This window comes from Loxodonta africana, chromosome 5 (assembly GCF_030014295.1).
Source record: "Loxodonta africana isolate mLoxAfr1 chromosome 5, mLoxAfr1.hap2, whole genome shotgun sequence".
NCBI classification, from domain to species: Eukaryota; Metazoa; Chordata; class Mammalia; order Proboscidea; family Elephantidae; genus Loxodonta; species Loxodonta africana.
Window position 1 is genome coordinate 62,200,388 of NC_087346.1, and position 20,681 is coordinate 62,221,068.

The 20,681-nt window shown below is 36.4% G+C and overlaps 1 protein-coding gene across 8 annotated transcripts in view; it reads right to left on the reverse strand.

Moving 5' to 3' along the window:
- The window catches only part of CCSER1 (coiled-coil serine rich protein 1), an 845,607-nt gene that overhangs the window by 700,913 nt on the left and 124,013 nt on the right, over positions 1 to 20,681 (reverse strand). The window contains exon 2 of one of the 8 annotated variants that reach the window (XM_064285541.1): positions 13,602 to 13,642. The exons of the other annotated variants lie outside the window; for them this stretch is intronic. The gene's annotated coding sequence lies outside the window, so the exon portion shown is untranslated. The remainder of the gene's footprint in view (positions 1 to 13,601; positions 13,643 to 20,681) is intronic. 8 annotated transcript variants of the gene reach the window in all.

The window sequence follows — 20,681 nt, forward strand, 5'->3', positions numbered from 1 at the left end:
AATGATGTAATGTAGCCCCATGCTGTCCAGGGAAATATTTTCTGGAGTCCAAAAAACTCATCATCACAAAACTATCCACCAGATTTGGAATAGGGCTTTACTCCTTGTTTTAAACTTCCATTTTTATAAGTTAGGTTTTAAAAAGATTATCAGACTTTTAACAAAATTAGGCTGATCAGCATGTCCTTTTTCTTTTCATTGTAGTTATTATTTTCCTGTACTATGCACACCTCTTATATTTGAAAATAGTCAAAAAATGTTTGAAAAGAATTTATTTATAATTGCTTTTAAAAAGCAGTGAGTACATTCACATTTTGGGGGAACTGTATCCTCACAAACAGATATGCTGAAATCCTAACACCTGGTTCCTGTGAAGGTGACCTTATTTGGAAATAGGATCTTTGGAAACGGTATCACTTAAGGCAAAACTCCAGTAAGATGGATGCTCATCCCTTCTGTGTGGTGTCCTTATAAAAGAGAAGAGGCACAGAAAGACCTTCCAGATCATTTTTGACATCATTTTTATAAATACTCTTGAGTAATGACCACGTATGTTCCCTGCATATTCTATCTACTGTGCCCAAACTTCTTGTAAGGGTACGCTTATACCCAGTTCACACTAACAAGCAAGCCGGCTTCATGTGAGAACAGCCTGTACAATTGCTCTTGGTTACTGCTCTGCTATCGCCCTCTTGAAATATCTGAACAAGGGGCACCATATTATATTTTTGCACTGGACCCTGCAAGTGATGTTGCCAGGCCTGCTAAAAGGATCACCAAATAATTTAGATATTTAGCAAGGTAATGACATTCTGAGAATTTTTATAAATTGGGCTTTAAAAGATTATCAGACTTTTAACAAAATTAGCCTGGCTCAAATGCCCCTTTTTATTTTCGTACTATTTATTATTCTCCTGTTCTACACATCTGTCATAGTCAGAGTACTCTAGGAAACAGAATCAGAGATACAGATATATATCCATACAGATATAGATCTCACTGATTCTGTTTCTCCAGGGAAAAGAGAGATTTACTTCAAGAAATTGGCTGGCAAGATTGTGAGGGGCTGGCAAGTCCAAGATCCACAGGTCAGGCAAGAGGTTTGATGTCCAGCAGTCTTATGTCCCAAAAGCTCTAGGTTAGGCGAGGAGAAGAAGGAAAAGAACGTTCTGGCAAAATGTCTAATTACAGTCTGGACGCAGGAACTCCCCGAGGAAACTCCTTTTCTGCTCTTAAGGCTCTTCCACAATATGGAAGGTAATTCACTTTACTTCAGGTCGACTGATTTAATCGCATGTAATTAGAGTAGTGTTTTACCAACTAGGCTACTGTTTTACCAAACAAGTGGGCACCATAGCCTAGCCAAATTGACACATAAAATTAACTATCACAGCATCCCCTTGTATTACAAAGTAATCAAAAAAGGTTTAAAAGGAAATTATTTTTAATTGCTTAAAGGAAGGACTGAATATATTCATGTAAGTTACCACATTAGTATGAATATACTCAGTCTTTCCTTGCAGCAATTACAAATATATTTGAAAATTCATTCCTAATTCAACTTGCTAATGAAAAAGAGAATTATTTACAGAAAACAACAAAAAAAGGCCAGGATTCCAGTCTGCTAACTGATTATCAAAGTATATGCTCAGTACTTCAAAAGGCTTTCAAAGAACTTTTATCTACTCAGATAATTTTATAATTATAATAAAATCAGAAATGAAATTCAATGCCAAGAAATTTTTAATATAAGTCATTTCTGCATTTCCTCACCAAAAAATGATTAGGTACATGTAATAATCATTTTTCCTTTTTAATGCTTATGATATCCTTGGTAATATCTTAATTACAATGCATGTTTTATATAGAAAATATATATCTTACAGCAAGCTGTTAGCAGCCCAACCTTTCCTTCTGAAATTAGTTCTAATTTATTCTTTCCTTTTGATACATGTAACACATAAATTTTAAAATTTTGAATTAACACAACTTAGTAATTCTGTGATTCAGTCTAAAACACAGCTAATTAAGAATATTTATTATTAGAAAATACTGTAACTATGATATGCTAAGACCAAGACGGTCAAGTTCAAACTTTTTAAAGAAAAAAAATAGTTTGTGATTGTAATAAATATATAAAACAGTGTATTTTGGATCTACTTGCTGTTGTTAGGTGTCTTAGAATCCGTTTGGACTCACAGGGACCCTAAACCTATAAATATCAGGTAAATGGCATTTTAAATAGTTTGCACTTCTTATTCATACCCAACTCTAGTCTTAAATCCTAAAAGCCTCACTTGGCATTCTTATTTGACCACTGAGTCACAAACCAAATAGTCTACATTACTTCTTCATGTCTTAGTTTTCCTCAACAGCACAGCAGATATGATAACATTTATTCAAGAAAACACAATGACAAAGTAATGATAAAATGATGCACAGAGTATGCAAAAAGTTATTCTACATGTCTTTAGTGAACCATTTTTTTAAAGTTCAGTACTCTAAAATCCCAGGTAGTCTTCTTTCTCCCAACTATAACTTCCATAACTGATGACAGAAATCTAACTAGTTTAAGTGAAGTCTCTTGTGTCCTTGCTCAATGTTCTTTCTTGAAGTATTTGTAAAACTCCACTCTGAGACAAACTCTTTCTCATGCAAAGCGAGGGGAAGAGAGAAAATATATATGGGTAATACTCACCTATATGGAAAATCTGCCACAGAAGACCTTTCTAAAGTGTTAAAAAGGAAAGATGTCACCTTGAGGACTAAGGTGTCCCTGACCCAAGCTATGTGTCTTAGTTATCTAGTGCTGCTATAACAGAAATACCACAAGTGAATAGCTTTAACAAAGAGAAGTTTATTTTCTCACAGTATAGTAGGTTACAAGTCCAAATTCAGGGCATCAGCTCCAAGAGAAAGCTTTCTCTCTCTGTGTCAGCTATGGAGGAAGGTCCTTCTCATCAATCCTCCCCTGGACTAGGACCTTCTCTGCACAGGAACCCCAGGTCCAAAGGATGTACTACGCTCTCGATGCTTCTTTCTTGGTGGTATGAGGTCCCTACTCTCTGCTTGCTTCCCTTTCCTTTTATCTCTTTTAAGATAAAAGTTGGTGCAAGTCACAGTCCAGGGAAACTCCCTTTACACTGGATCAGGGATGTGACCTTAAAAAGGGTATTAAAATCCACCCTAATCCTTTTAAGATAAAATTACAATCACAAAATGGAGGACAACCACAGGATACTGGGAATCATGGCCTAACCAAGTTGACACATATATTTGGGGGACACAATTCAATCCATGACACTATGGTATTTTCAATCACCTCAAACACATGCCAAAGCTAGACAATGAATAAAGAAGAGTGAAGAAAAATTAATGCCTCTGAACTATGGTGTTGGCAAATATACAATGAATATGCCATGGACTGCCAGAAGAATGAACAAATTTGTCTTGGAAGAAATTCAGACAGAATGCTCCTTAGAAGCGAGGATGACAAGACTTCATCTCACGTACTCTGAATATGTTTTCAGGAGAGATCAGTCTCTGGAGAAGGACATCATGCTTGGTAAAGCAGAGGGTTAGCAAAAAAGAGGAAGACCTTCAATGAGATGGACTGACACAGTGGCTGCAACAATGGGATCAAACATAGCAATGATTGTGAGGATGGCGTAGGACCAGGCAGTATTTCATTCTGTTGTTCACAGGCTCATTGTGAGTCGGAATCAACTTGATGGCACCTAACAATAACCAAAACCCCCCAAAACAAAAACATATGTTTTAATTAGCATTACTCTTAAATATGAGGGAGCATCTTACTCATGGACCGTCTTCTCTGCCTCCTTCATATCACAGTTAATAAGGCTGATAAGACCCAACAACCTCAAAGAATACAGAGTTCTCATCTCCTCTTCTATTGGACTAATGGGACTTACTCCTGGCACTCTGATTTGGTGCAGGAAGAAAATCATTGCTCCTACTAAGATGGGCTGTGGGTTAGGGAGAATTTTCCTCATGTTTTTAGGTTGACTTTTATCTTAGTCTAGGTTCTCCAGAGGAACAAAACCAGTGAAATGTATGTAAATATATAGAGAGAGATTTACTTCAAGGAAATGGCTCACACAATTGCGAGGAAATGGTTCACGCAACTGTGGGGATTGGCAAGTCCCAAACTTATAGGTCAGGCAACAGGCCAAAGACCTCTGCTGGCTTACAGGGTTGTGGGGGTTGACAAATCCAAAATCTGCAGGTCAGGCAGCAGGCCAGAGAATTCTGCAGGCTTACATCCCAAGAACTAGAGGTCACGCAATGAGAAGAGTGCAGGGTCGAGAAAGAAAGTGAGCATTGCCAGAACATCCGTTTACATATTGGAGGCAGGCCACACCCTGAAGGAAACTCCTCCTTCAACTGACTGGTTGCTCACATCAGATCACAAAATGCAAGGTGATTACACAGTGTCTGACAAACCACTGAGAATCATGGCCTAGCCAAGTAGACAAATAAGATTAACCATCACAACTTTAGAATGTTTCCAACAGATGCAATGTTGTGAATGTTGGGGAGATGCTGCAATATGATCATTTCCTTTGCTGCCTTATATTGACTACATAAATTGGCTTTTGTGAGTTCGACTCAAAACGTCACTGCTATCCATATAAAAGAAAGTCTCTATGAGAAAATGTTTTCTGAGATTAAAAATATTTTTATGGAATATATAGATAAATTACTATACATACATGAAATCAACAATGATTTACAAATAATGTAGAGGAAATAACTTTGTGAGTTTTCCAAGCCACATAACATTCAATTCCAGTTCTATAATGACAATTACTGGAGACCCTGGGTGGCGCAATTGGTTAAGTGCTTGAGTACTAGCTACCTACCCAGAATCGCCTTGGAAGACAGGCCTGGTGATCTGCTTCAGAAGTGCCCCAGTAAAACCCAGTCAGAAGGGCAACAGCCTAGAAAACCCTACGGAGCAGTTCTACTCTGCACACATGGGATCACCAGGAGTCAGAATCAACTTGAGGGCGACTATAAACAACGACAATTATTAGCATTTTCTCTAATGATTATTAGAAAGGGAAGGAAGGAGAGAGAGGAAGGGTTATTTGGTTTTCATAGTTAAAATTTTTTTTTTAGTTTCCATACTTTTATACTAAATTACATAACCTGAAATACTGGAATGTTAAGATAAATTCTGGTGATCCTTGACAGCTTTATTATAATAATCATTATATTTATTAGATCTATGTTTTATCAGGATTCATCGTTCTATATATTTAGTTAAGGCCACAAGTGAAATAATTCAGAGCTGAATATGAACGTGTCAGTGTCCACATATGTAAGGCTTCAAACAGCCAATCATATTAAGTACACTGCTGCAAATATCTAAAGGCTAAAACAGAACTAGCCTTTAAAAGGCTAAAAATGCTGATATTATAATAGAACTATTTAATCAGAGCCTCGGGATGAGATTCTCAGAAGATGGAGATGTATTTTATTCTATGTATCTATTCAATCAAGAAAATGAAATAAAATGATGACCATATTTCTGCAAAATTGGCCTGAATTTCCAAAAAACTATAGAGATTCTTATCTTTTAACATCATGTAATTAATATTTGATAGAGTAAAACAGCTAAATTCAACTTTTAAGTATGAATTAATACCCTCTCAAAGTGAGCCCTGGTGGCGCAGTGGTGAGGCACTCGGCTGCTAACCAAAAAGTCAGCAGTTCAAACCCACTAGCCGCTCCTCTAGAGAAAGATGTGGCAGTCTGCTTCCGTAAAGATTACAGCCTTGGAAACCCTATGGGGTAGTTCTATTCTGTACTATAGAGTCTCTGTGAGTCGGAATCAACTAGGCGGCAATGAGTTTGGGTTTTTTTTTTTTGGTCATTACCCTCAGAGAGATATATTTGATTTTGTAATAACTATATGTAAAAAAAAAAAAAAAAAAAATTTTTTTTAAAGACATAATCTCATAGTACAGAATATTTTATTTTAATTTCTAGTAGCTTATTCACTAAAAAAAAAAAAAAATTTTTTTTTTATTCACTAGAATTATTGACAATATGGTGATATAAAATGTAATGTCTTCAAAATGACTTTGATATAATTATACACAGTTATACATTTGGAGCCCTGGTGGCATAGTAGTTAAAAGCTTGGCTGCTAACCACTATCACCATCAGCTCCTTTGAAACCATACGGGGCAGTTCTATCCTGACCTACAGGGTCGCTATGAGTCAGAATCAACTTGATGGCAGAGGCTTTGTTTTTTTGTTTTTGTTTTCTAACACATTTTCAGTTCTATATCATTATGTTCAAGAAAAAATAATTATTAACCAACCTTAATTTCACACTGGTGAAATTTAAATATTTACCACAAACTTACCAGGTTACTTTTTTTTCAATTCCTTAATAAATCATGATTGTCATCTGTGATGGTTAATTTTACATGTCAGTTTGGCTAGGCTATTATCTTAGGCTGGGTTCTCAAGAGAAGAAAAACCAGTAAAGCATATATATGTAGATATATAGAGAGATTTATCTCAAGGAAATGGCTCGCATGGTTGTATAGGCTGGCAATTCCCAACTCCATGGGTCAGGCGTCAGGCTGGAGACATCTCCTGACTTATGCAGCTTCAAGGGGGAATGAACCCAAGATCAGCAGGTCAGACGACAGGCTGCTGGCTCGTGGGCTGTGGAGGCTGACAAATCCAAGATTGGCAGGTAAGGTGGCAGGCTGCTGGCTCATAGGCTATGGAGGCTGGCGAATCCCAAGACCAGCAAGGAAAACAGCAGGCTGCTGGCTAACAGGCTGTGGAGACTGACAAATCCCAGATCAGCGAGCAATATGGTGGGCCAAGTCTCAAGAACCAGAGGTCAGATGATGACAAGCTGAATGCAGGATCCAGAGCAAAAAAAAAAAAAGTTTTGCCAAAGCATCCTACATATATTGAATACAGGCCACAATGCCAAGGAAACTCCTCTTACAAATGAGTGGCTGATCACATGAGATCACATCATGGAGGATGACTTCATCACTATGTAACTGCCAAACGACATCATTACATAACTGCCAAACCACTGAGAATCATAACCCAGCCAAGTTGACACACAACCGTAACCATCACAGCTATAGTGCCCAGTAGTTTGGTCAAACACTAGTCTAGTTGCTGTTATGAGGTAGTAGTAATTATTGCTGTTATTATTAGGTACCTTCTAGTCAGCTCTGACTCATAGGGACCTTATGCATAACAAGGAACTGTTGCCAGGTCCTGAAACATTATCACGATCATTGCTGTTTGAATCCACTGTTTTGACTATTACATCAATCCATCCCACTGAGGGTTTCCAACATTTTCCCTGGCCCTCTACTTTACTGATCATGATGTCCTTTCCTGATGACATGTCCAAAGTAAGCAAGAGTAAGGTCTGCTATCCTCACTGCTAAGGTGCATTCTGGTTGTATTTCTTCTAAGATTTATTTGTTTGTTCTTCTCAAATTTCATGGTATATTCAATATTCTTCACCATTAAAATGCATCAGTTATCTTCTTTCTTTTTCACTGACTACTGTTTGCATGCATATGAAAAAACTAAAAAGGCTATGGCTTGGGTCAGGCCCATTTCAGTCAACAAAGTGATACCGTTTTTAAAACTTTAAAGACCATAGTCCCAGGGGACAACTTAGTCAACTGGCATAACATAGTTCACAAAGATAATTTTCTACATCCTTGTTTGGTGAGTCGTGACTAGGGTCTTACAAGCTTGTCAGTGGCATCTAAAATACAACTACTGGTCTCCACTTGCATGCAGCAAAAGAGAATGAAGGAAATCAAAGGCTCAAAGAAGAAATTAGTCCATGAGACTAACAACTCACACAAACCACAGCCTCTTCTAGCATGAGACCGTTAGAACTAGATAGGGCCTGGCTACCACTACCAGCTGTTGTGACCAGGCACACAATAGAAGGTCCCAGATAGAATGTTAAGATCAGATGAGCATCCGAAACATCAGTTATTTCAATGTGTATAACTCCCAAGTTTCAGTTCTAAATTTATGCTTATATTTATTTAATCACATGAAATGTTTTAAAAACACAGATGCCAGCAAGTTAAAAGGTTCATTCATATTCTAGATTGTGTTTTAGAAATTAACTAACAGTGACAATGGCAAAACTATATACGTGTGTGTGTGTCTTTTTTTTTTTTTTTAAATCATGTAACCTTCTTCATGGAACCCTGGTGAAGTAGTGGTTAAGAGCTTGGCTGCTATCCAAAAGGTCGGCAGTTCCTAAAACCCAAATTCCTAAAAAAGGCCAGAACTACTTGACCAATAGAGACTAGAGGAACCAGAGAGGGTATCACCAAAGGTAACCTTTGAACTTGGAGTTGAAGCTACTAGCTATTTCAGCAGGTCACCTTTCCGCCAAATAACAGACTGGCTTATAAAATAAACCATCACCCCTGAGGAATGTGCTCCCTTAAAAAATTAATATTTACCCAAAAGCAAAGATGAAAAGGCAAGGAAGGGAAGGGAGCTAGATCAATAGAAATAGAACAGAATGAAAATAATGAGAATGCTAACACACTGTAAAAACTGTAACCAAAGGCACAGAACAATTTGTATAAAAACTGTTAAAGGGGAACCTAATTTGTTGTGTAAACTTTCACCTGAAACACAATTAAAAAAAAAAAAAAAGCCCCCTCCCCCCCCCCAAAAAGAACCTTAAAGAAGGGTTTTGCAGCAGATTTACCCAATGCAATGCATCTTTTGATTTCTTGACTGCAACTTCCATGGGAACTGATTATTGATCCAAGTAGAATAAAACTGACAACTTCTATTTCTTCTTCCATATGATGAGGTAGTTATATGTAAATAAATCAGTTGAGCTTATTAAGTTAAGCAGATTACCTTCCATAACATGGGTGGGCCTTGACTAATAGTTGAAGGTCTTAAGAGCAAAAATCAAGCTTTCTCTAGGGTGTATTCTGCCTCCAGACTACAAACAAACATGTTGCCAGAACTTTTCACTCTTCTCTAGCCTTACCTAAGGGTCTTGGGATACGAGATTGCAGGAGTCTCTAGCTTGTCACCTTATTTAAAGATTCTGGACTTCCCAAACCCATTGCCATTGAGTGGACTCCAACTCAAAGTGACCATACAGGGCACAGAAGAACTCCCCACGGTGTTTCCAAAGATGTAACCTTGATGGGTGCAGATGTCACATCTCTCTCTTGCACAGCGGCTGGTGGGTTCAAACTGCAAAACTTTCAGTTAGCAGCCGAGGACTTAACCACTGCACCACCAGGGCTCCTTCTGGACCTGCCGGATGCCCACAATTGCATCAGCCAATTCCATATAATCTCTCTCTCTCTCTCACTCTCTCCCTTTCTGTATGTGTTGCTGTTCTGTTTCCCTAGAGAACCCTAATATATCTAAATTTGATACATGTCTACACACACACACACACACATTATTTTAGAAGTTAAAATAACTTTTCTCCAAAACTTATTTTTGATGTAAAGATCTGTCTTGAAATCCATTCAAAAGTTTAAAGTGTAGAAGACAAACGTAAATATATTATGTTGCCCTGGCAATAAAGTTGTGTTGTTATTTTGACAAAATTAATGCACCAATTATATCCATTTCGGTATACTTATGTTAAGAACTAAAAAATGGTAAAGAGACTACAAGCAGTTCATGTCCCTTTCTACTCAACATACACTCCATAAAGACCTCTCTTTTCACAAAGTTCAAGAACGCCTGGGAAACACAGCTATTCTTTATTAGATGCTATTTTTTTTTTTATTTGTTAAAGTATTCTTATGCTTTACAGAAACGGAAGTGAAATTATATTCTTTATTTTAAATAAGGTAGATAGATGAAGCATATCACAAAAGTAAAATGAGCTATGTTAAGTGGGAAAATGTGATCTGGAATTTATTAAGCGGCCTTCTTTTTTGTGAATGAATGAATTCATAATTAATATACCAACTTAGAGAATAAAGACACGGAAAAGTGTAAGTTAATAATGATGAAGATAACCTTAGTATTTTGGAAAGGAATATTAAATACCCAGACAGATACAGATATAAATGTTCAATTATTTACCTAGAAATGTTCCAGGAAATACAACCATGCAGAGCACCACCAAAACGTGAGGGGGGAAAAAAGTGCCCTAGACTGTTACATATACATTGAATAGATTTATTAACTGGCATCAGGTGAAGATAAAGAAAGTATAGAATCATGCAAAAAAAAAAAAAACTATAAAAAAGCATTGCAGTAAATAGGAATGTATCACAATATTAAGAATGTTCTTGGTAGTTCAAATCTTGTTAGTTGATATTATGTGGGGTAACAAAAATGACCTTAACCTGAAAATATTTCTGTACTAAACTCACCTTTTATAAATTCAATAGTGCGACTTCTCATTCCAGTTATTACTCGAATATCTCCCCAGAAGCCATGTTAATGTCTTTGGGAGTCAATTTCTTACTGTAAACAACCATAAATACAACGCAAATGCAATGCAATAAATTCTAAAGTAAAATTGCAAAGCATGCAAAATTGCAGTATTTTCTCAAATTCATGAAATTGATGTTAGAAAACCACAAAGCTATTGACAACTTAGGACTGGAAGACATATCAGTTAACTACGGAAGAAGAGAAAAACTGACAAGAATAGCTATAGTTTGTATATCTAAACAGCATGCTTTGAATACCACAGAGTATGACCTTCAGGAAAGTAATGAATCCCTTGAATATATTTTACAAGGGCTACTTTTTATGATGGTGCTCCAAAAATCAAATGTGAATTGCAATCTCTTGCATCTTTCTATTAAATCTTTATGTCTGATAAGTTACTTCTCCAAATCCCTTGACCATTCCCATACTGGAGGCATAGTTGCAATTATAAAAAAAACTTATATTTTTTGAGACAAATTTTCAAATTGTCTTTTTTCCTCCAGATTATTTACTATGAATTTTGGGTCCACATTTTAGATGTATTTATTTTAGTGGCTTTTTTTTCAGAATCAATTAACATCCTTCATTTTAAAATGAAGGTTCCTAAAATGAACTGCACCAGAACCAGTTATAACATTGGAAGTTTTCTTAAGGGGATATGGTTTAGTGAATGTACAAGAAAAAAATCATGTGCATTATTAGAACAACTTCTTTTCTTATGAAAATATACTCTCAGCTATGACCTAACTCTTAGTAAGCACGACCTCTTGCCTAACCAACTCAAAAGCCTCCACTGGACTCCCTGTTTCCATTTCTCTTCCTCTACAACCTCTCTTTCTCTGTCTTTTTTTAACATATTTCTTATCACTCCCTCACAGTCTTTGAAAGGCTTACCATTACACTTAAAATTAAATCCAAATGATACAGTTGGCAAAGCCTCGCCTCTCTTATCTCAAAGCAAGTTATTCTCCTTACTTGTTCTGCTTCAGCCACATTATCTTTTTTATTCCCCCTCTTTATTGACCATGGAGCCCTGGTGGCACAGTGGTTAAGAGATATGGCTGCTAACCAAAAGGTTGGCAGCTCAAATCCACCAGCCACTCCTTGGAAACCCTATGGGGCAGTTCTACTCTGTCCAGTAGGGCTGCTATGAGTTGGAATTGACTTGACGGCAATGGGTTTTTGGTTTATTGACCATAGCAAGATTATTTGCACCTTAAAAAAAAAAAAAAAAAATTGCGGTCGAGTTGATTCTAACTCATAGCGACCTACAGGACAGAGGAGAATTGCCCCAAAGAATTTCCAAGGAGCTCCTGGTGGATTTACACTGCTGACCTTTTGGTTAGCAGCCATAGCTCTTAACCACTAGGCCACCAGGGTTTCTATTTGCACCTTAGGGTCTTTATACTTACTCTTGATGCCCCAGGAAACCTCTGCTCCTGCCATTTCTGCATGGCTAGACCCTTCTTGTTATTCATGTCTCAAATCATATTTCACCTTCTCAAAGAGACTTCCAGATCACTGTATGTATTGTTTGTTCTCTCTTATCACTGTTTGAGCACAGTTCCCCACCCTCCAAATCCACTTCAACGTGTGACTTATGGACAAGTAATAATTTACCCTTTTAATGTTATATAAATTTGCCCTCACTGTGAAACAATTGAACAACCCCTACTCACAACAAATTCTTCATCACAACCACCTTCACTTGCTCCACGTGCAGCTTTTAAATCACTGAAAAGGCTTCGAGGTTTTTCCTGCACTGAAGTAAGGCTAACTAAGAACCATATGTACCTCTTCTGACTTACCTACAAATTCGACTTAAAGAGATAAAGACACAGTTAGGAAGGGATCTCCTTCCTAACCCTGGGACTGCCTGTACTTCTCACTCTCTCAAGCTGCTTACTGTCCTATTGTCCGCCTCTACAGATAGGAGTATGGGCTCCACGTGGGCAGCGACTTTATCCTGCTCTCTGCAGTACCCTCGCACTCAGAACAACACATAAGCATTAAAAAAAAGAATTGTTTATGGGATGAATGAATGAAATCCAACATCATTCAAAACTGTCTCTAACGTTTGTATATTAGAGTCACATGTAGTTTCTGTGGTCTCATAAAAGTGAACTGGTTTCAGAGATCTCTATATCCCAGGAAAACTTCATTACCTTCTATCTTAAAAACAACAGTGAAAGCAGTTTTAAACTGGGTGAAATAGGAAGGATTCTTATAATACAAGGAGCCCTGGCAGCGCAGTGGTTAAGTGTTCCGCTGCTAACCAAAAGGTCGACCATTTGAATCCACCAGCCGCTCCTTGGAAACCCTATGGGACAGTTCTACTTTGTCCTATAGGGTCACAATGAGACAACAATGGGTTTGGGGTTGGTTTTTTCCTTAAGATACAAAAGTGGACCCTTAGTATTTGAGTTCAGCTCAGTGTTACCAGGATAGCTGACAACAGTTTGAAATTATATCAGATAGACATTAAAGCCAAAATGAATAAAGATCACATGCTCATGATTATAATTACTTTTATTCCACATCCAATTTTGTGAGGAAATGAGGGTATTTTTAGACATTTTATGGCCCATCTGCCTTTAAAAACATACAAGTATAAAAAACATATGAAGTGGGGGACTTTTCTGGCTTTGTCTAATATAAAATAGGATAACTTGTATTTACCAGTCAAAATATGAATTTGCTTTTTTAATATATCCATATAAAGCATTCTGTTGGTTTTTTCTATCAATATAACTTCATTTTCCCTGAAAACATTTCCTTACAATCATCTCAATAACGAAATATCCAGCATCAACAAATTCATACGTGATATCAATATAAACATGGTGTATTACAAAACTATAGTTTTACGCATTTCAATTTCCTCTTATCATTTAATATCTTTATTAACAATGCTATTTTTTAGATATGAAGTTTATTTAGGACAATTTTCATTTTTTTAATTTCTAAGATCTTATCACAAAATAAATTTGATTCTTTCCACATTTTTTAGCTTTAGTTTTAGGACATGGTTCACATGACAAAATACTCTTAATATAGTAAATGTTCAAATTAAGCTTATTCCAAAGGTAAGATATTCACATAGAAACATAAAAATCACAAACCTGTAGTTTGGAGATTCCTAACAGTTCATCTTATTCCCTATCTGTAATTGAAAACACATGTAACTATAAATGAGACACTTTTTTATTTTTTAACATCATCACACAATTTTTAAAAAGCCTTTGAATTCTTTATAACTATTTCACTCTGGTTAAAAAAAAAAAAGTAAAAATTCATTCATTCATTCACTTATTAACCCTTTATTAACCATTCTTTTTCTGTGCTGTCAAGAGCCTTCAGATACAGATTAAAGTATTGCAGTCATCATTCTATAGTCACCAGAATATATATTCTCTGGCTACAAACTCTACATTATCTTATCATGTACAGGGAACTTCAAATTCAAGACCATCTCCTTTGAAATGGTTGAAGTAACAGAGAAACTGACTGGGATGCTATGTAGCCTGGAATGAATCACTCTTTTCCACTACCATGAAGTCCTGCTTTACTCATTTGAGTTAAAAACACAACAAAATAAATTTTGTTTGTTCCCTTAATAAGTAACTTTTGAGTGTTCATTATGTGTCATGTGTTATTATATTTAAAAAAGAAAACTATACAGAGCCCCATCCCAGAAGTATCAGCACTAATACCTGTTAACAAATAGCAGTGCTTCATTATTGATAGTTATCATTTTACGACATAGGCAACGTTAACACAAAGCCAATATTGGATATATCTGAAGATGCTGATATTTTATGTCATCTCTTCTCCTCCTTCTGCCAAATCATGTTAATTTGAAATTAATTTAATATATATTACCACCACTATTTTTCAAAACAACAAATTAACAAAACTGTTACTGACCCACTTTTTACTGTGCTTTTATCAATCTGCCATTGCAATCTTAAAGTGAGCTATGTAAGCTTAATTCTCACAACTGATCTTTGATTCTCAGTTTCTCATGCTTAGTTTAGGGTTAATAATAGCTACTCGCAGAAAAGTGTTCTGATGACAGCATACTCAAAGAGCCTGCAACGCCAAGTACTCGGTAAACATTTTATGATACCACAGGGAATATTGGAAAGAACAAGATGTTCGGAACAAATGGGCAGAATTCTGATTCAATACTTACGAACTATGCAGCCAAAAGCACATTAGTTAACCTCTTTCATGCTAACTCTCTTATCTGTAAAACTGAAGGAACAATGCTCACTCTACAGAATTAAAAAAAAAAAAAAATTTGCCATTGAGTCGATTCCAACTCATGGCGACCCCGTTACAGGGCAGAACGGCTTCAAATGGTATTCTAGCACGTAATCTATGGAAAAATATCATCAGATATTTCTTCCACAGTGCCACTGCATGGTTAAAAAACCACTAACCTTCAGGTGAGTAGTCGATCGCAAAGCATTTGTACCACCTAGGGGCCCTACCCATTACCACTGTGTTGATGCCAACTCATCACAAACCTAATGGACAGAGTAGAATTGCCCTATAGGGCTTCCAAGGCTGTCGGTCTTTATGGAAGCAGACTGCCACATCTTTCTCACATGGGTTCGTACCACTGAGCACTTAACCACTGCACTACCAGGTCTTTTTCCTAAAGAGCTTACCGAGGACCAAATGAGATAATATGCACAAGGTACTGGAACAAAACATGACATAGGTTTTGACTCTTATATCCATCTTAATCTTAAGCATTTTGGGTCTTTTGTATTTTTGCAATAAACAGAATGGACTGGGTCACAAAACACGTTGCAAATTTCTGACCAGGAACTGAGGGGGATTATAGGAATGGCCCCCTCCAACACTCCAAACAGCCAAGTTAAATGAACAGAGAGAACTCCAGCTGGATCTGGAGCAGTGTTCAAAAATACGTTCTTCAAAAAATTGAAATACAAACAAATAGTTATAAAGATGAGGAAAAATCTTTCCACACTTGTGAATGTAATACAGCAGAGTAAGTAAGAGTAAGAACTCTGGAATTAGGCTGCCAGGGTAAATGTCACAGTTCTACCATTAACTAGCTGTAGAAACTCAGGCAAATTACATACACGCCCACAGATTTAGTTTTCTCATCTATAAAAGGAAAGAGAAGTTCCTACCTATGATTGGATGAGATGACTCATACAGTGAACATTAGATATTATCACACTTGTACACTGGCTGCTGGTGATCTACTTATGTAAAGCCTTTCCTTTCTTTTAACTGTTTTACTATACTTTGGATGAGTCATAACAGTTTTAATTTCACTTATTCTATTTTAAAGGCTGGAAGTCTATTCTGTAATAAATAATTCCTGTAAAGCTTATTCTAAGAATAGTTGTGTTGTTGTTAGGTGCCGTCAAGTCGATTCCGACTCATAGCAACCCTACAGGACAGAGTAGAACTGCCCCATAGGGTCTCCAAGGAGCAGCTGGTGGATTCGAACTGCCGACCTTTTTGGTTAGCAGCCAAGCTCTTAAACACTATGCCACAGGGCTCTATTCTAAAAATAGAGATCTAATTTTTTTTAGAGAGCCAAAATGATAAGTTTGCAAACTATTTTCATATACTTCTAAATTCTAGGTTTACCACTGTCAATTTATACACTAAATTTTTTAATTACTAACTTTATGTTTGAAATGTCTTAATTTCTCATAACCTATATTTTAATAAATTGATTCAAGTTTTTATAATAGAAAGGGTGAAGATGAAAAAAAGCAAGCAAAAAAAAACTGGCTTGACACCATTGATCATTCCAATTACTAACTATTGTTCAGATTCCATGTCACCAGGCAACCTTCTAAGGATGATTTGGCTTCCCGTGTAGATCTCTCTAATGAGAAAAAAAATGCTATGGTCATGCTTTTTCAAATAGTTCTGTCTATGCAATGGTTATAATTTTCTTTATAAATTAATAAATTAGAATTCAGGTGGCATTTTAAAAAGTGAAGGGAGATAGTGGTTATTAAAGGATTGTTACTTATTGAGGAAAGGCACCACAGTAAATCATAGTTGACTTATGCTTTGAAAAACTCTCATTTGACTAAAAAAGAAGGCACTTTTACAGGCAGAATAAATACAGGGAGAAAAAACAGTTCAAGAAAAAGGTATGTATGTGTCAATTTTTGCAAATGAAAGTAAATGTTAAAATCCATTGCAAGAAACAGCTATTTGAAGGAATTACTAGGGATTCCTTACTTTAGAAATTAATAAAATTTTCACAAATGCATCTATTCTAACTTTAATTTTCATATATTTGGCTTGCAGCTGTAAATTTCCACACACCACCTATAAACTAGATTTCAGAGCTTCATATGGATACTAATAATATTCAGTTAAATATTATCCAGTTAGAATCCTGTGAATATGGATCTTTATTTTTTTCCAACACAAGCATTATTCAGATTGAAATGTCCAACTTTGTTTCCCAAACAACAAAACTGAGCTAGATCATCGGAAGGGCTTTTACAATTTAGATCAGATTTTCAGTTTCCACACATCATTGGTATGTATTACCAAGCAACAATAAACACTTGAGCTCCCTAGGAGAAAAGTTTTTTTGTAAATCCAAAGAATAAATACCCATTGTTGTCAACTCCAACTCCTAACAACCCTATAGGACAGAACATAACAGCCCCATAGAGCTTCCAAGGAGCGCCTGGTGGATTCAAACTGCCAACCTTTTGGTTAGCAGCCATAGCACTTAACCACTACGCCAACAGGGATGCAGTTGTTCTTGGAGGCGATTACCCACAGATTCCATTTCCTCCTCCTATTTCTAACTCTGCTTTCTCTGTTGTTCCAGGCAAACAGGTCAATTGTGTTTTACCTTGGATGGCCACTAGCAAGCTTTTAAAACCCCAGGCTCTAGGCAACAAACTAGGCGGTAACAGAAGCACTAAACACTATATTAGGCTGATTAACTGAGATGTCCTATAATGTCCTTTGACCCTAAACCTCCAAAACAAGGAACCAAATTTCATGAGGTATTTGGTTGTGCATAAGCAGCCTCAGCAGCTATTCCTTTTTGTTTGCTTTTGTCATTGTTCTAAATGTATCTATCACACAACTTTTGCCAGTTCAACTTTTTACAGGTGTACAATTTATTGACAGTAATAACATTAATTGGCTTTTGCGGCCATATCCTTAATCAATGCCATTTTTCTATCACTGTAATATGAAACTCATCTTTGTGAAGTTGAAACATTCTGTAAGCTAGGTTAGTGAAACTTTGAATGGGTGTGGAAAACCAAAGACATTAACACAGATTTAATATGCATTACTAAAAGAATAAATTATTAAAGAATAAATAATGGATAATCTTTATTTCTCTTTCTTGCCTTATTGCTCTTGCTAGGACTTCCAGTAAAATATAGAATAAGAGTAGTGATTATGGGCATCCTTATCTCCTTATTATTCTCAAAGGGAATTCTTTCAATCTCCATTCAGAATAAAGGTGGATGTTGGTTTTGCATATATGCTATTAATTATGTTCAGGAATTTTCCTTCTATTCCTATTTTGCTGAGAGTTTTCATCAGGTAAGAGTGTTGGAATTTATCAAATGCCTTTTCTATATGGATTGAGATGACCACGTGATTCTTTTCCTTTACGTGGGGAATTACATTGATCAATTTTCTAATGTTGAACCAGCCTTGCATCCCAGGTATGAATCCCACCTGATGATGATGTATTATTTTTTTGATATTCTGTTGTATTTTGTTGGCCAGTATTCCGTGGAGGGCTTTTGTATCTATATTCATTAGGGATATTTGTGTAAATTTTCTTCTTTGTGTGTGTGTGTGTGTGGTATCTTTGCCTGGCTTTGGTATCAGGGTTATGCTGGCTTCCTAAAATGAATTAAGGAGTATTCATTCTTTTTCTGTGTACTGGAATAGTTTCAGTAGAAGTGGCATCAATTCTTCTCTGAATGTTTGGCAGAATTCTCCAGTGAAGCCATCTGGGCCAGGCTTTTTGCTGTTGTTGTTGTTAGGAATTTTTTTATAACATCTTCAATTTCTTCTTTTGTTGTGAGTTTATTTAGATTTTCTACTTCTATTTGTATTAGTTTAGGTGGATAGAGTGTTTATAGACATTCATCCATTTCTTACAGGTTTTCAAATTTGTTGGAGTACAATTTCTCATATTTTGTTCTGATCCTCTTTATGTTGATTGGTTCTGTTGTAATGTAGCCCATTTCATTTCTTATTTTGATTATTTACACTTTCTCGTTTTTTCCCTTTGTCAGTTTGGCCAGTGGTTTGTCAATTTTATGGATCCCCTCAAAGAACCAACTTACAGTTTTGTTTACAGCACTGTGCTTTTTTAAGATCTATCTATATGGGGTCAAACTGACAAAAGCAACCAAAAGACTAAATAGAAAACTTAGGGGGCAGTGAGTTTATCTTAATGCGGGAGGAACAACTCAGAAAACGAAGGTGAGAAGGGCTGCACAACTCGAAGAATGCAATGAATGTCAATGAATTGTGCATGTAGAAATTGCTGAATTTGTGTATGTTCTGCTGTGTATATATCTCAACAGTAACACAAATAAAATTATATATATATATAATTACATGTAATGTATATATAGCTTGCTAGATAGAGAGATCATTTAGAAACAGCCTAATTTTGACTTCTGACTTTTCAGTTCTTCAGATAATTCAGACGATGGCTAAAGGAAAGAGTTCTTATGAATCTACCTTCAACCAGATCCTGGTAGAATACACAATACAGCTAAGGCGTAGGACCTGGGAGTCACAGGGTTTTTAATGGAGACGTACATCCAAGAATTCAGTAACCACCTGAGCAGAAGATTGGTATTAAGTGCCCCAAATTTTTAAGTCCCCTGCTTACTCATGCAGGGTAGTGATGGCTTATGGTAGAATTCTCAACTTCCATGGGGGAGACACAGGTTCAATCCCTGGCCAATGCACTTCCCGCACAGCCAGCACCCATCTGTCAGCGGAGGCTTACGTGTTGCTGTGATTCTGAACAGGTTTCAGCAGAGCTTCCAGACTAAGACAGGCTCAGAAGAAAGGCCAGTGGAATCTTGTGTGTTGTTATGATGCTGAACAGGTTTCAATGCAGCTTCTAGACTAAGACAGACTCAGAAGAAAGGGCAAGAGGTCTGCTTCCGAAAGTCAGCCAATGAAAATTCTGTGGATCACAATCCTCCATGGTAATCGTGCAGGACCAGGGGTGTTTCATTGTGCATGAGGTCACCATGAGTCAGGGGCCAACTTGGTGGCAACTAACAGCAACAACCACTTACTGGTAAGTAAACTGCTGACAAACTGCTTCATGACTTCAAGGTAGAATCTGTAGTATGGGACACGCAAGGCCAAACCCAAACAGGAAGCAGGAAATAAAGAATTAAGTTAAGTGACATGAAGAATCCACTAAGGTATACGAAGTTACCTTCAAGAATTGCTTGTTTATGCTCAGATTTTCATCTCTATCCTTGTATTTGAATACATTCATTCATTCAAAACATGTTTATTAAGAACTATTATGTGCCAGGACCTAGAGAAATAACAGTATGCAAGAGAAAAAATGTTCTCCTGTCGCTATTCTATGTACCTCTTTCTAAAGTCTGTCCACCAATTTAAAACATTTTTCACTTTCACCACTTACACATAAAGAAACCTGTAAAGTTAGTCATCAAGGAAAAGACTAGATATTATATTTGCCGAATTTATTCAAACTAAGTTATATAGTTCCTGTCGGTGTTTTATTTAGCAAATGGAGACAAACCAAAGTAAATTTTAAAATTTGTTCATTTTTTATGTCATTTTTTGACCCAAAAAGATATGTTCACATTATCAAAAAATTTATAGTAAATACTATCCCATACGATGGAAAACTGCTTAATTCTAAAATTCTAAAATAATTCTAAAAATGACATCAAATATACCTCCTTTCAAATAATAAATAAATTGGAATTAGATGATTTTAAAACTAAGGAAGGGGAAAAGAAGATCTCTTGTATATATACATGAAAACAGCAAGACTAATAGTCCAGATATCTCCTTATAGCTGACTTACTTTGCATGCCTAATTGTACATGTTTATCTAGTCCAGATTCACATTATGCTAAGATAGCCACTTCCATTCCCTCTTGGTATACAAATTTTCCAAACTTCCATAACATTTT